At 46.4% G+C, this 15101-nt stretch overlaps 1 long non-coding RNA gene across 1 annotated transcript in view; it reads right to left on the reverse strand.

Annotated features, from left to right (window-relative positions):
• Positions 1 to 302: 302 nt before the first annotated feature.
• LOC146072376 (uncharacterized) overlaps positions 303 to 15101 on the reverse strand; it is a 40052-nt gene continuing 25253 nt past the window's right edge. The window contains exon 3 of the long non-coding RNA XR_014473098.1: positions 303 to 1058. This is a non-coding gene — a long non-coding RNA (uncharacterized LOC146072376). The remainder of the gene's footprint in view (positions 1059 to 15101) is intronic.

Here is a 15101-nt window from a genome sequence, read left to right on the forward strand (position 1 = left end):
TCGACATAATGACATGTCGACCTAATGGTATGTCGACCTAAAACCATGTCGACCTATTGAGCTGTCGAACTAATGGTGTCGATGTAATGGCTGTCGATGTAAGTGCTGTCTAACAATAGTCCGGATACCGGGGTGGTCGCGGGGGTCCCGCGAATCGCGGGAGGGGGGTCGTGGGGGTCCCGCGAATCGCGGGAGGGGGGGTCGCGGGGGTCCCGCGACTCGCGGGAGGGTGGAAAGCGGGGGTCCCGCGAATCGCGGGAGGGGGGGTCGCGGGGGGGTCCCGCAAATCGCGGGAGGGGGGGGTCGCGGGGGGTCCCGCGAATCGCGGGAGGGGGGTCCTGGCAGAGGGTAGGGATGTGCAGGAGTAATGGTGAATGGTGGCTGTGGAGTAATGGTGGATGGTGGGCGTGTACTGTAGCCCTGGCTGGGCGGGGGGAGGTGATGTCAAGGGGGTGGAACGTCAGACACATGAAAGTGAAACTGTTCTACACAGGAACGTTCTCCACAGGGGTTGAGTGACAGATCTGGCTAAATATATAAGAGATAGTCAATTTCTCACTTGTTCCCAGGGTTACTCTCCCAGATGGAATAATCGCAATCTCCCATATTGATTTCAGTGGAAACTGGAATGGCGGGTGTCCATAAACCTGACTGAAGATTAGGAACCTGATCCTGATTGTATAGGGATACTTGATCTCAGTCCTTGGTAGGAAGCTCCAATGAATGGCAGGTGATGGTGTCCCTTGTGATATCCAGTGTGAGTGTCCAACAGATGGAAAACTTGGGAGGGAGAGAGTTGGTCCGAGTGAGAGTAACTTCTGTTTAGAGTCCCAAAAGGTCAGACTGTAATGCTTGGCCTGGCGCTTTTCGTCGTCCACAGACAACTTTTTCAAAGGTACGCTGTCAGTGAGACGCTCATGCTAAGCCTGCTGTACATGCTGTAGAGGTATGTGCTGCTGCCCGGGAGGGATGGAGGGTGGGGGGGTCGGACCAGGGCACCCGCTGGACCCCTCCAGCAGGCCCGGGTAATTAGTACCCGCTCCCCCCTCTCGGTGGCCCTGTAAATAAATACATACAAGACTATTATAATTATATAACAACTTTAACAGCTTCAAGTGTTATTAAACTCATGGCATACAGCATTTATTCCATAATACCCTTACAGTATCTCTTATTAGAGAGTTTTGTGAAGTTTCTCAATACAAACCACCCAACACCTTTCTTATTTTAGACAGTGCATGCATAAAAGTTTGGCATGGTCTCTCCATACAGGCGGAGAAAGATGGCGCAGTATAGTAGACTAATCTGGAGGCAATAACTCAAACAATATTAAACTATGATATTTATTGATACAAAATTCTATAGTTAAAATATGAATAGTAATTTGTTTTGGGTAGTATTCTCATTGGGTGGAGGGTGGGTTACCTATGCATTATGGCACAGCTAAGTAACCAAAGCCTAGCTAGAAGATTTGGTGCCCTGTGCCAAAAAGAGCATAAATCCCCCCCCCCCTCCCCCCCTCCGGTGTTAAATAGGGACAGTGCACTTTTCTACGATGGACGGGGCATGGCCACACAATAGTAGGCCCAATTCAAGCCACACCACACAGTAGTGTAACCTTATGTCTATAATACTGCACAATAGTGTGCCTTAATCATGTTTAATTGAACAGTAGTGCCACTTATTAACATTATACCACACAATAATAACCCTTTTTCACGTTACGGTAGCAGTACCACTTGTACAAGTTTTGACCTCAATGTAAATACCCCTTATACCCAGTATGGAACACAGTAGTACACAGAAGCCCACACAACTATAGGGATTGGATTTTAATTGATGAGACTTTACTGTTGTCTTGGACCATATAAATAAAGACCCTCAAGATACTAGCTACTAAACTGAAAATAGATCCTTTATTTTAGTAATCAGTTCTAATAAAATCATAACACACACAGACACACACACATATAGATCTGCATCAACAGATGGGAGCTGCAGTTAAAGGTTATGGGTCGTCGTCACTGCTATGTCCAAGGATGAGGCAAAGGCATAGATGGTGTCACCAGCATACCTACCAGGCATAGAAGAGTGCTGATGCTATGAGAGTGCGTTGAGCTGTGCAGTACAAAGTAGAAGGAGCACAATTAGAAACCTTGGAAGTACTGCCCACAGGCCACCTCAGCATTACCCTAGTTATGGCTCCCACACACACAACACAATATAGATAAATAAGCATACAAACCACAAATAATCCAAACATAACATAGAAAATAGGGTGGGCTGAGGAAATAAGTGCTGGTAATGTCAAAGTCTTTGGTTCCGGTGTCCAGTTAAAATTTCATCTGGGACACAAAATCATTAATCTGACTGCTTGGTGTTGTGTCCCAGTTGAAGACCTGTACAGAATGTTCCTGGGATGTCAATTGTGCTTCAGTAAAGGCTACTGTGCGTCTGATCCACAACTCTACAGTAGTGAAAGCCCTTTCTACAGTCATGGACCCCCTGGTAGGTTATAAGACAAGTGCCTTAATCTGGGATCCACTGTCCTCAGTAAGAAGCTGAGTGTGTCTACTGGGTGGGTTCAGACACAATGGTGCAATTGGAAGATCATGCGGTTCCGCCAGGACTCAGCTGTGTTCACTGTTAGCAGTGAAAGGTACACCACCCCTACTGCAGGATTTATACTCTGTCATCAGCAGAGAAGGCACAGTCTGTGTGGCAGTGGCTGACTGCCCTTAAAGTAGACCTTGCTGGTGTGGCTGCTGTCATTCATGGATAGTAAGCTGCTGGTCTCACTTTACATAACCATGGGTCTGTATAGGGCTGTAGCAGTTCACACAACATTATGATTATTTGTTACTTATATGGTGCCGCAAGGGTTCCTGCAGCACCTAACAATGTACATAATAAATGAGCAAATGTGAGAGCTACAGCACAGCTTCACAGTCTCCTCTGTACTTGGGGGAGTTGGAAGGGTGATTAGGAGGAACATCCTCCCTCACCCCCTACACTCCCCTCTTCCCCTCTCTCGTCCTCCTGCTCACCTATCTCTCTGCCTCATCTCTTCCTTTGGGCCAGATGCCCTAAACTTCAAAAGTGATAAACAACCAACCAATCAGCTCCAGACATTTTTGAATCACAGTCTGTGACATGGCAGGTAGGAGCTGGTTGGTAGTTTATCACTCTCCATGTTATCACTTTAGAAGCTTAGTGCATCTGGCCCTTTATCTCTTTCTCCTCTATCTCTATCCTCCCCACCTCTTTCCCCACACTTACCCTCTCTTTCCTCCCTCTCTCTCTGAAAGTCTCTAACTGGCACTGTATCTCTCCCTCTATCACTCCATCTCTCTGGAACCCTCTCTCACTCGTTTTCTCTCCATGATACCCTCTCACTCCCTGTCTCATCTTTCTCTCCCTGGCACCCTCTCTCACTCCGTACACTCTCACTTCCTAACACCCTCTCTCACTCCCTGTCTCTCCCCCTGACACCCTCTCTCACTTCCTGTCTGTCCCCGACACCCTCTCTTACTCCGTCTCTATCTGACACTCAATATCTTCCTCCTCTCTTTCTCTCCAACAACCTCATTCCAAATCGCATCTCCTCTCTCTCTCTGACACCCCCATTCTCTTTTTTTCCATGAATCCCCTGCCCCTGACCACCCCTCTCTCCCCCTAATTCTTGCTCCTCTCTTTTGCCATCTTTGGGTTTGATTCAATTTATCACACTGTGAATAGCGCAGTGAAAGAGCTCCCCGGGGTGAATTTCCCTGTAGGGGTGCAAGCACAAAACTATATCGGTAATGATGTTTTGTGTCAGAGAATACCAGAACTTGTGACTGATAGCACTGGGAGGTCCCTTCCATCGCTATTCACAGTGCGCTGAATCAAATAGACCCCTTTGTCTCATTTCCCTCTTCTGACCCTTAAGGCAGTGGTTCCCAAACGGAGTGCCTAGGATTAGGCACCCTGGGGTGCCTCAGGACACTTGCAGGGGTGCCTTGGGTTGGCCGACCAGGATCAATTCATATTATTCATGGGCAATGTAACAGACAAAACCAGTGCTGGTGGCTGCCAATCATAACATATGTGGACAAGCAGAAGCAAATCCTGTCCCTCACCAGATAACTGTGACATATAAACACAATGACCTTTATTTAAAAAAATGTTGATGAATTTCTCAATAAGAAATAGTTAGCCTAGGGGTCCCTTTGCTCTAGAGCAGGGCTGGGCAACACCGGCCCTCCAGATGTTAATGAACTACACATCCCAGGATGCTTTGCATTAGTTTTGCTATGTGGCCATGGTGAAACTGATGCAAGGCATGCTGGGATGTGTAGTTCATTAACATCTGGAGGGCCGGTGTTGCCCAGCCCTGCTCTCGAGTGTCGTGATTCCAAAAAGTTTGGGAATCGCTGCCCTAAGGGGTAATGTAGTGATAATAGAGGAGGTGGCCCCTTTCCAGATTTTGCTATGAGGTTATGCCACTGGCAATAGGTTACTGGGTTTGATGAAAAGGTGAGTCTTGGGAGCCCGTTTAAAGTTTTGTAGAGAGGTGGACAGTGGTAAGTAGAGAATTCCAAAGGTAGGGAGCACTACAGGCAAAATCTTGGAGGCTGTAATGGAGGAAGTAATCAGTTAGCAGTAGAAGCGGCATGTATTTTTGTAGTGAGGAGGATATGATGTGCATTGTGCCGTGGTGCCCTCCTTATGGGTACTCATGCAGTCTGGGGTTACTAGTGAAAGTAACAGGTGACACTTGCATACCTCCCAACTGTCTCGGTTACTGCGGGAACGTTTATGGGGATGTTCCCATGCCCTGCCCAGTGTCCCGTGGGGGGGCAGTTGGGAGTCCCCATGTCGCCCGTGAATAGATGCTGTGTGCACAGCGTCTATTCATGCCCCACAGCAGCGAAAATGGGGGGCATAAATAGACGCCTCCAGAATTTTGTGAGCATCCCTCCTCTGGCTGACTTAAAGTTGGGAGGTATGCAGTTCCTGGGCTTGTTGCAAAAAATGCATTGCTGTATTTTTCCAAAAAGCCTGAGGAGTGCTGTAACTTACTTTCCCAGACTGCATACGCACACACATACACACAATTCATTCTATTCTTGTGTCTTTTTCTTTAAACTCCCTTATAGCTAATTTATACTTTATGCATAGCGGTGCCTAAATGTTTATCCAATAGCACTTATATTCATGAATCACTACAAATGTGTACTGTAGCTTTGCGAATTTTGGTGGTGAAAATAATGCAAAAGGAAAGGAGAAAAAGGTTAAGAGCCAATTATCTAGAGGAAGAATATTGTTCATAGGATTTGAATTAACATATTGAGAAAATGCATTAATTGCTTGATAAATGGAGCAGTGACTACACTACATGGACAAGCATAATAAATACATTGCTGTTCCAGGTGTTCTGTGGTATTCTCTGACAGATTGCTGTGGAAAGTTTTTTCACTGTTACGTTATTTAAATTATCTTCAAACTTTACAAAAAACAAAAAAAGTTCTCATAACATGAGAGAATGGAGGTCAGTATACTGGACATGATGGAATGTTCAGAACTTAATAATCAGATGGACCTTGGCTGTGAAACGCAGGTTCTTACTACAGTAAATGGAAGTCTCTCTCTTCATAAATGACCCAATTTCTATGCACACTTATACATACAATAACTGTGTGCAAACTTTTCGGTTCTGGTATAAATCGTAGACAATATCTAAGTTGACACCTAAAAATGGTTGACATACTCTAGGTCGCCAGTGACTAAGGTCGACAAAAGCAAAAAGTCGACATGAACAGGGTCGAGACAAAAAAAGACCGCCATGGTTTTCATATTTTTGGTGTCTATGTCGACATATGTCAACATGGATACTGTATAATTGTACTGTGTCCCCTCCCTCACTGCACTTGCCATGCTTCAGACACTGGCATGTATTCAATGTCGGTGCAAGCGGCCGGCGAGGGGGTTAAACTGCAGGGATCACAGAAAACCAGTGATCCTCGCAGTTTAACCCCCGCGCCGGCCGCTCGCACTATGCAATGTTCCGGGGGGAATCCTCGCCGTCACAGAACGGCGAGGATTCCCCTAAACTGCGAGAGCCGCGGCTAGTGCAGCAAACTCGCTGTAATTAGCCTCGGCTCTCGCAGTTTTTGGAGGCACATACGCCAATTCTCCCTCGCTCAAAAAACGGAGCGAGGGGGAATTTGCGAATGAGGGGGGTCAGTTGAATACTGACAGGGTGAGCGGTGACTGCGAGCAAAAGTCCAGCTCGCAGTCACCGCTCGCCCACGGCATTGAATATATGCCACTGTGTCTCGCTGTGCCTGTCACACTTTTATTCCCCTTCCATGTCCACTGGCAGGGCAATCTAATCACAAAAAACTTATGTAGACCGTTTCATATGTTGATCATGTTCATGTCGACCTTTTGCTTGTGTCGACACCTAAAATGCTCGACATTGGCAGAAGTTGACTTTAATGGTTGACCTAGAGATTGTCGACAGGATAGTGGTTATCAATATTTTTGCAATTCACGTTTAGAATTACACAGGGTGGGTTTTGCAAATCAGCGATCAACTCTGAATCAGACCCTAATACAGTATATTGTTAGAAAAAGCCTTTAGCAATTTCAACTCCAGCCACCAGAGGTCACTATTGTACCTAAACCTTTTTATTAAACTTGATCCTTTATACAAGATACAGTCAGGGCCGCCGAGAGGCAGGGGGGGCGGGTACATTTTACCTGGGCCCGGGCCTGTCAGGGGGGCCCGGGCCAGGGGATAGTCACACTTACAATTTTTTTTAATGGCAGCGGTGTAGCAGCAGCGTGGGCGGGAGAAGGGTTGGTGGTGGCTGGCCGGTGAGAGCGGATCAGCAGCGGCAGCCTGTGTCACTTTCACTCACTGTGTGTGGAGTGTGCTGCAGTCTGCAGACAGTGACAGAGGCCCCATCCACTGCTGCGGAGCGTCTGCAGAGAAACTCTGTGTGTCTGCAGACTGCAGCTGCTTTCACAACACTTGATGTGAGAGCGAGGGGAAGGTCAAAGGTCAGGTGCACGAAGCGCGGCATGTGTCAGGGAGGCTGGAGCCGGAGGAGATCCTGAATCTACTGTCTGACTCGAGTCCTGCCCTGTAAGTGCATTTTTGTTCTGCCCTGCCTTTCTTAATACTAAATTGTTCTCCATATAAATGTATATATTCATCATTGGATCATCAATATATAGATATATATCTATAGATATATAGATATATATATCTATAGATATACAGTATATATATATATATATATATATCTCAATATATCTCAAATTATATATCTATATATCTATAGATATATATCTATAGATATAGATATATATCTATATATTGATAATCCAATGAAGAAAGCACACTAGCAATTATGCAGAAATGACTGTATTAGCACCTAGCACTTGCAGGGTCTCCCCCGTCCTCAGGGCGATACAGCATAAATACTGTATACACTCAAAAAGACATTACATTTCCCATATAAATACCCCCACTGTAGTCTCCGCTGGGCACCTGGGTCCATCATACTAAAAGTGCTTGGCACCATACTTCCCGTATCGCGCACAGTAGGAAGTCAGGGCACACTCGCATTCATTCCACTGCTCCCCCTCCGCGTTCCACTGGCTGGCAGTACCCAGCTCATGACAGGCGGATCCACGGCACCCAGCTGTAACAGAAGAGGCGATTTTAAACCCCAGTGAATGAGTGCCGTGGATCCACTTTTATGATGTAGCTTGGTACTGCCGGTCTGTGGAACGCGGAGGGTGATCAGTGGAACTCGGGTGAGTGTGTCCTTACTTCCTATTGGAAGTACGGTGCAAAGCACTTCCGGTAGGTCGGACCCGGGAGCCTGGCGGGATGGAGAGATGGGACTACAGTGGGGGTATTTATAGGGGTAAGTGAATATCTTTTTGTGTGTATATTTATTCTGTATCGCCCTGAGGACAAGAGAGACCCTGAAAGGCGCTGGCTAGGCGCTAATACAGTAATTTCTGCATAATTCCTTGTGTGCCAGTGCCTCCTTCATTGGATTACCTGTACAGACTTCTGGAGTACACCAGTTCCACTACCTTGGAAAGGTGGAGTGCCAACATAATAGTGGACTCACTCAGGACAAAATATGCGCTGACACTTGGAGACTACGAGAATACGTCTCCAAGTGTCAGCGCATATTTTGTCCTGAGTGCAAACAGCGTCCTACAGCGTATGCAAATTGTTTTAGTGAGGGCACCGGAATCGCTGTTAATTTTGTTGGGAGTGCCGGGCCACCCACACACTATATATATATATATATATATATATATATATATATATATATATCTATATAGATATATATATATATATATATATATATATATATATATATATATAGTTCCTGGGATGGCACTCCAAAGTTTGGAAACAAAGCAAATTAGCCGGTGCCCGCCTATGTTCAGAGCAGTGCTGAGCTGCTCCTGCATGCAAATGGGGAGAGGTGACGGCGGCACTCGTAAATAAGTAGACAAGCAGTCAGGTTTAAAATACCGACGTTTCAAAGCCGGGTGGCTTTTTTATCAAGGTGCTTAGAGAACCTAAGCACCTTGATAAAAAAGCCACCCGGCTTTGAAACGTCGGTATTTTAAACCTGACTGCTTGTCTACTTATTTACGAGTGCCGCCGTCACCTCTCCCCATTTATATATATATATATATATATATATATACATATATATATATATATATATATATATATATATATATATATCCAGTATATGATATAAAGCAAAGGCAAAGGCATTTTGTATAGTTTTGTAGGCTGCACAAAAATCTACAGTAAAAAGGATCTGTATGTATATATGCTGTATATACAAATATAAAATATTTTCATCCAAAGACAGCAGCAATAAGGGACATTTTTAAAGAAGTCTGACCGAGTGCTGCCATCTTTGGAGGATTTTATATATATATATATATATATATTTTATATATATATATATATATATATATATATATATGTGTGTGTGTTCTCTAAAGCACCTTGATAAAGGAGCCTTGTGGCTTTGAAACTGTTGGTGGCCTGCTGTGTCTTCATTCTGAGTGCCGCCGCATCCCCTTAAGCCAGTGGTAGCCAACCACGGTCCTCGAGAGCTACCAACAGTGCCCATTTTCCAGACAACCTAGCTGCTGCAAAGGTGCACTCATTACTAGCTGAAACATTTTAAAAGATCCACAGGTGGAGGTAAGTAAGTACTTCACTTGTGATTCTGTGAGGAGAGCTGGAAAACATTAACTGTTGGTAGCTCTCGAGGACTGGAGTTGGCTACCCCAGCCTTAAGCTCTCTCTCTCTCTCTCTCTCTCTCTCTCTCTCTCTCTCTCTCTCTCTCTCTCTCTCTCTCTCTATATAATACTTATGACCCAGCTGCTGGGAGGCATGCATGCCACACTTCTGTGAGTGGGTTCTTCTCATGTGCTAAACACGTCCTTAACATGCCGTGGTCACAACCCCCCCCCCCCCATGGGGGCCCCTGGAAGTTGATGTACCGGGGCCCAGGATTTCTCTTGGCAGCCCTGGATACAGTAGATAACTTGCAGTGATTTGGTGCAGGTAGACCAAGCAGAAATCACAAATACATACTGTATAGAGGGTGCTGCTTGTGTTCACATATGAGTTAAAAAATCCAGGGCCGCAACTAGGGAGGCGCATGGCAGGTGCCTCCTTCTGCTTCTACTGCCCTTGCCACACTTTACCTTTCCCAATTTTCCATGGTGATGGTAAATTATGAAAAAGTCCAAAGGAAATAACATTGTGAAAAACTCATGTGGACCTTTTCATATGTGGACCATTGTCATATCGACCCTTTGACCATATGGTGTCAACCTATGTATGGACAACCTCCCAAATGTCCAAAATTTGGGGGACAGTCACGATATTTTGTGACTGTCCAGTGTCTCCCTTGGGGCCGGCATTGTCCCATGATGGTGGTGGGGAAGTTAGGAGTCCTCTTTTCACTTGCTGCTCTGCTTAGTGGATTCACACAGCATTTATTCATTGGGCAGAAGGACAGGGGGCATGGCCAGCAGCACTCAGAGTGCCCACGCCCCACAGTTTCAAAATGGGGGGACATTCCCATAAATAAAGCCACGCCATGTTTTCTTGAAGCCAAGGCAGGGCTGCAGGGACTATATTGGAATGTTGGGAGGTATGCTATTGACTGTTGAACTAAACATTGTCTGTCAGCCCTTCCGGATAACAATTAGTGCTGGCAATGTCATGTCAGGAATCACTGTGCTCGCATGCGCCACTTACTGGTGCACTGGAGTATGTTGCGCTGCAGGACTGCCATCGGGATCCCTCTGTGGCCACAATCAATGACATGATGTTGTGTCAATTCTTTGGTGTCTTGTATGGCGTCCAATGGACATGGGCGCCACCAAGACACCCAGGGTCCACTGGCCACTGTACACCAATCTGTTGTCCTCTGCATGGTTAATGTGACACAGGTATACTCAGGTAACTCCATTCCTGGTTCTGACCTAATTGCTGCTGCCCTGCTTTGGTTCTTGAGAATGTCTCCAGAATCAGTTTCCAAGGCTCCAGGCTTGTTCCTACTCCTGAATACCTGTGTCCTACTGCCAGATCCACTTGGGTGTCGGATGACCTCTCGACAGTCAGGATTCCGACGGTCAGGATACCGACATCAGAATCCATACTGTTAAATGCCCAACAGATCCTGACTTACAGGGGCAATTCTCCCTCATCGGGGCACAAGACCCCCATAGAGAGAGAATCGAATCTGTGGTGAGCACAACAACAACAACACTATACTGTACTCTCATAAGAAATGCTTCAGCAAATTGGATTCAAATGGGGCAATTAAATTATATGTGGGGCAGCTGCGCACTGCCTAGATAATTATGGTGGAGTAACAGTGCTCCTTTTTCGCTGCCTAAGTGGATGCTAGGTAAAATGAGTGATGTTACCTGTGACAACAGATAGGATATCACGGTCATCGCCTCCATTCATAAAATGACTGCTTTAAACTCAACTGGTAAAGTGACAAAAATTCTGTGATGTTGACAAATCGCACTGACTCCATTATGTTTCCCCCAAAATTAAAAAAGTATCAGAATTTTCTTTTCACCAGTAATGATGAAAATAGGGATCAATGCAGAGCCTTAAATCCAGTGTATTCTGTAAGTGCGACCCACCCATGTATTAAAGGGTGCATTGTCAGGTCCATCAAGGTGTAAACATGCCTCCTCAAGAAAATATGAACATTTTTACCATTACTGGTGCAATGCGGAGTTACCAGAGGCCACACAGAAAGGTTGCTGGTGGCTTTACAGAGAGACATTTGCATTTACCCAGTCCTCTCCAACAAGCCCAAAAAATTAGTATCCTCTGCAACTCTGTGTACTGAACACATACTGGGGCAGATGTATTAAACCTTAAAAATAGATAAATATCAGGGTGATAAAGAGAGATAAACATCCAGCCAATCAGCTCTGTTATAGGCTGTGTTTAAGAAATAGCAGTAATGAGCTGATTGGCTGGATGTTGATCGCCATTGAGTTGATCTCTTTTTAAGCCTTAATACATCTGCCCAACTTTGCGCATCTTACAATCAGTGAGAAAATATGCACATATTCAGTGACGTTCACACTGGAAACAGCGCTGGCCACTGATACACCAGTTTTACAACTTAGCGTATTTTTCCCTATCAGGCCTGTACACAAATGCCACCAGTGCCATAATTAGACGTATCACTCACTAAAAGGACAGTTTAACACTGAATGAAGAAGTTAATACATGTACACCTTTTGTATAAAAATATGTGAATGTCTGGTCTTTAATACCACTTTTACACCGCCGCAAAACTCCGGGTCAGAGGCGGATAAATGGGACATACCGTGTCCCTTTACACGGGACTTCTACCCAGGTCCTGACCTGGGTAGAACACGGCCAGGACCTGGGTAGAGGGCGGAGTAAATGGGAACGCTGGGTCATGCGACCCGGCTCCCATTTACATCAATGGACAGGGGGGGGGGGGGGCACACACAGGCTGCGCTGCTGTCTGCTATACTCTGCAGACAGCAGCAGCGGAGGAGGTGAATGGATGCCTGTGTGCGGCATCCATTCACCTCCCGGACGACGGCTGGGGGGTGCATGGGGGCAGCCCAGCAGATTACCTTAGCGCCGGGCTTGCACCCAGCGATCAGCGGTACCGGTCCAGGACGGCGGCGATCAGCGGGCGGTGTAAATGGAGCAAACGCCAGGTCGCATTGGGCTTGAAGCAGGGATCAAAAACCCGGGTGTGACCTGGCGTTTTTGGTGTAAAAGGGGTATAACATTGTATATCCATCAACATATTATCTTTTTAACCACTTCACACCTTTTTTATGAAGAAAACACCATTATGAAGGGTTTAACACCCACATAATTTATCAAATTCATTGGCGTCAACTTCTACTGAATTGTGTGATTAATATGATTATATTAATTAATTAAATGATATGACAAAGCAACTGACATTCTGTTTATTGTATTACTATCAGAGAAATATCTGTACTCTACTGGCCCTGCAATAGTTACACAGTCAGAACACTGGGCCCCATGAGACCTAATCGCACAGCTGCAAATTCACAGCCGCCAGCGTTCAGATAAGTCACTGCCCCACTAGAGTGAAATCCCACCTTGTAAATCAATGTATTCACTGTGTGAATGGATGTGTACAGCTACACATCCATTCGCAGCTGAGCGAATATGTCCAAAACCCATTGTAACAGGCTGACCATTGAATTATATTTACAATGGCCATAATTCATTGAAGGTGCCGCGTAGCCCTGGACTTACTCGTGATGAGATGGAAACAGGCATATCCGGCCTGGAGCTGACATCAACTGAGTTTTTATAAATGCACATTTAGGCGAGCCATGGACGCAGGACATAACTCTTCTTCTTATTGGCTGCACGGGGGTTAATACTTTGCAGCTATACAGGTGCCCGCTTCTGCTCATTATGTAGGAGAAGCGGGACCCGTTATTTTGGAGAACCACAAGTTCCCGCATGTGGCCCATTAATGGGCTTGCTGGAAATTCGCAGCAGAACCAATAGCCAAATAAACACACACACACACGCACACTAGAAAAAGATATTTCTTTTCCTACAAAGCCTACACATACCTACTTACCTATCCTGACTTGTAGGTATTGGTCCGCTTCTCCAGTACTAAGTTATCCAGTTGTGGGTACCTGGGAAAGGAAACCATACTTACCACCTCCTAGGCATGGATCACGTCCTCTTGGTTCCATGTAGGCATCCACGTACTTAGCAAAAAAAGAAAACGCCCGAATAGCACTGGCCAGGGGCATCGGGGACAGCCCCAGGATTCAGCACAGGCAGAGTTAACTCTGGAGTGGGAGACCTCTTCATTGGGGGGTCCCCACTTCCCGGCCTGGGCTGACCGGTGCTGGTTGAGCCTGGTGCTGGTTTTAGAAATCTGGGGGAACCCCAACATTTTTGGCCACGTAATTTCAACACATTCACTCGCATGCACCCGCACACAGGAAAAATCATTCCATGGTTACTCACTCAATGATTTTTCCTAAGCCAGGACTTACTTTTCAAATTAAAGCTTTCTGCTGAATTGGGGTGGGCACTGCTGTCATGTGACATCATCCTCCCCCCGAGCAGGCAGGGGCACACCTGCATTTGCTGGGGTCCACCCAGTGTTTCAATGGGCATGCCCATGAAATGCTGGGCAGACTCCAACAAATGCCCCCTGCCTGTCACTCAGGCTGTGAGCGCAGAAGGAGCTCACTGTGGGGGTTTTAACATGGGTATTGACATGGGCACCATCGGGGACAGGGCCAAATTCGGATCTAAATCATCCTCAAAGTAGCTTATCCTGATAAAAGTAATGGGCACAATGTGAAAAGTCCTACTGAAATGTGGGGCAGGCAGTTGTTTGCACCCAAAATGGGAAAGCAATTCAATAGTTCCTTTGGGTGCTAACTACTGGCACTAAAAACAACTAGATTCCATCCATTATGACTACAAGGAATATATGTGTATAGTTAAATTATTATTTACAATTTCTATTTTATCTTTCACAGAGTGAAGCCAACCTAATACCGGGGAGGAATCTCTGTCCTCAGAGAGGGAAATGGCCCCATTACCACTGGAGATACAGGCCCCACCCCCACCGTGGGAGAGATAGGCCCCACCCCCACTGTGGGAGAGAGAGAGTCCTCACCTCCACCGCAGGACAGGCCCCACCACCATGGGAGAGTGGCATGAGCCCCCATCACCAATGGAGTGGCATGAGCCCCCATCTCCAACAGAGTGGTATGAGCCCCCATCACCAACAGAGTGGCATGAGAACCCATCAACGGAATGGCATGAGCCCCCATCACCAATGAAGTGGCATGAGTGCCCATCACCAACGGAGTGGTATAAGCCCCTGTCACCAACAGAGTGGTATGAGCCCCCATCACCATCAATAGAGTGGTATAAGCCCCTGTCACCATCAATGGAGTGGCATGAGCCCCCATCACCATCAATGGAGTTCAATGAGCCCCCGTTACCATCAATGGAGTGGTATGAGCCCCCGTCACCATCAATGGAGTGGTATGAGCACCTGTCACCATTAACGAAGGGGTATGAGCCCCTGTCACCATAAACAGAGTGGTATGAGCACCCGACACCATCCACGGAGTGGCATGAGCCCCCATCAATGAAGTGGCATGAGCCCCCATCACCAACAGAATAGTATGAGCCCTGTCACCAACGGAGGGGTATGAGCCCCCATCACCACCAACGGAGTGGTATGAGCCCCCATCACCACCAACGGAGTGGTATGAGCCCCCATCACCACCAATGGAGTTGTATGAGCCTCCGTCACCATCAACAGAGAGTGGTAAGAGCCCTCATCACCATCATTGGAGTGGTATGAGCCCCCCGTCACCATCAACGGAGTGGCATGCGCCCCCAATGTAGAGGCATGCGACTACATCCCATCTTCTATTACAGATGGAATATTGCCCACAGTAACCATTTAGATTGTATCTGTTATCTTCTAGAGTGGCTAAA

The sequence above is a fragment of the Crinia signifera genome, chromosome 4 (genome assembly GCF_055691185.1).
Source record: "Crinia signifera chromosome 4, ASM5569118v1, whole genome shotgun sequence".
Taxonomy (NCBI): domain Eukaryota; kingdom Metazoa; phylum Chordata; class Amphibia; order Anura; family Myobatrachidae; genus Crinia; species Crinia signifera.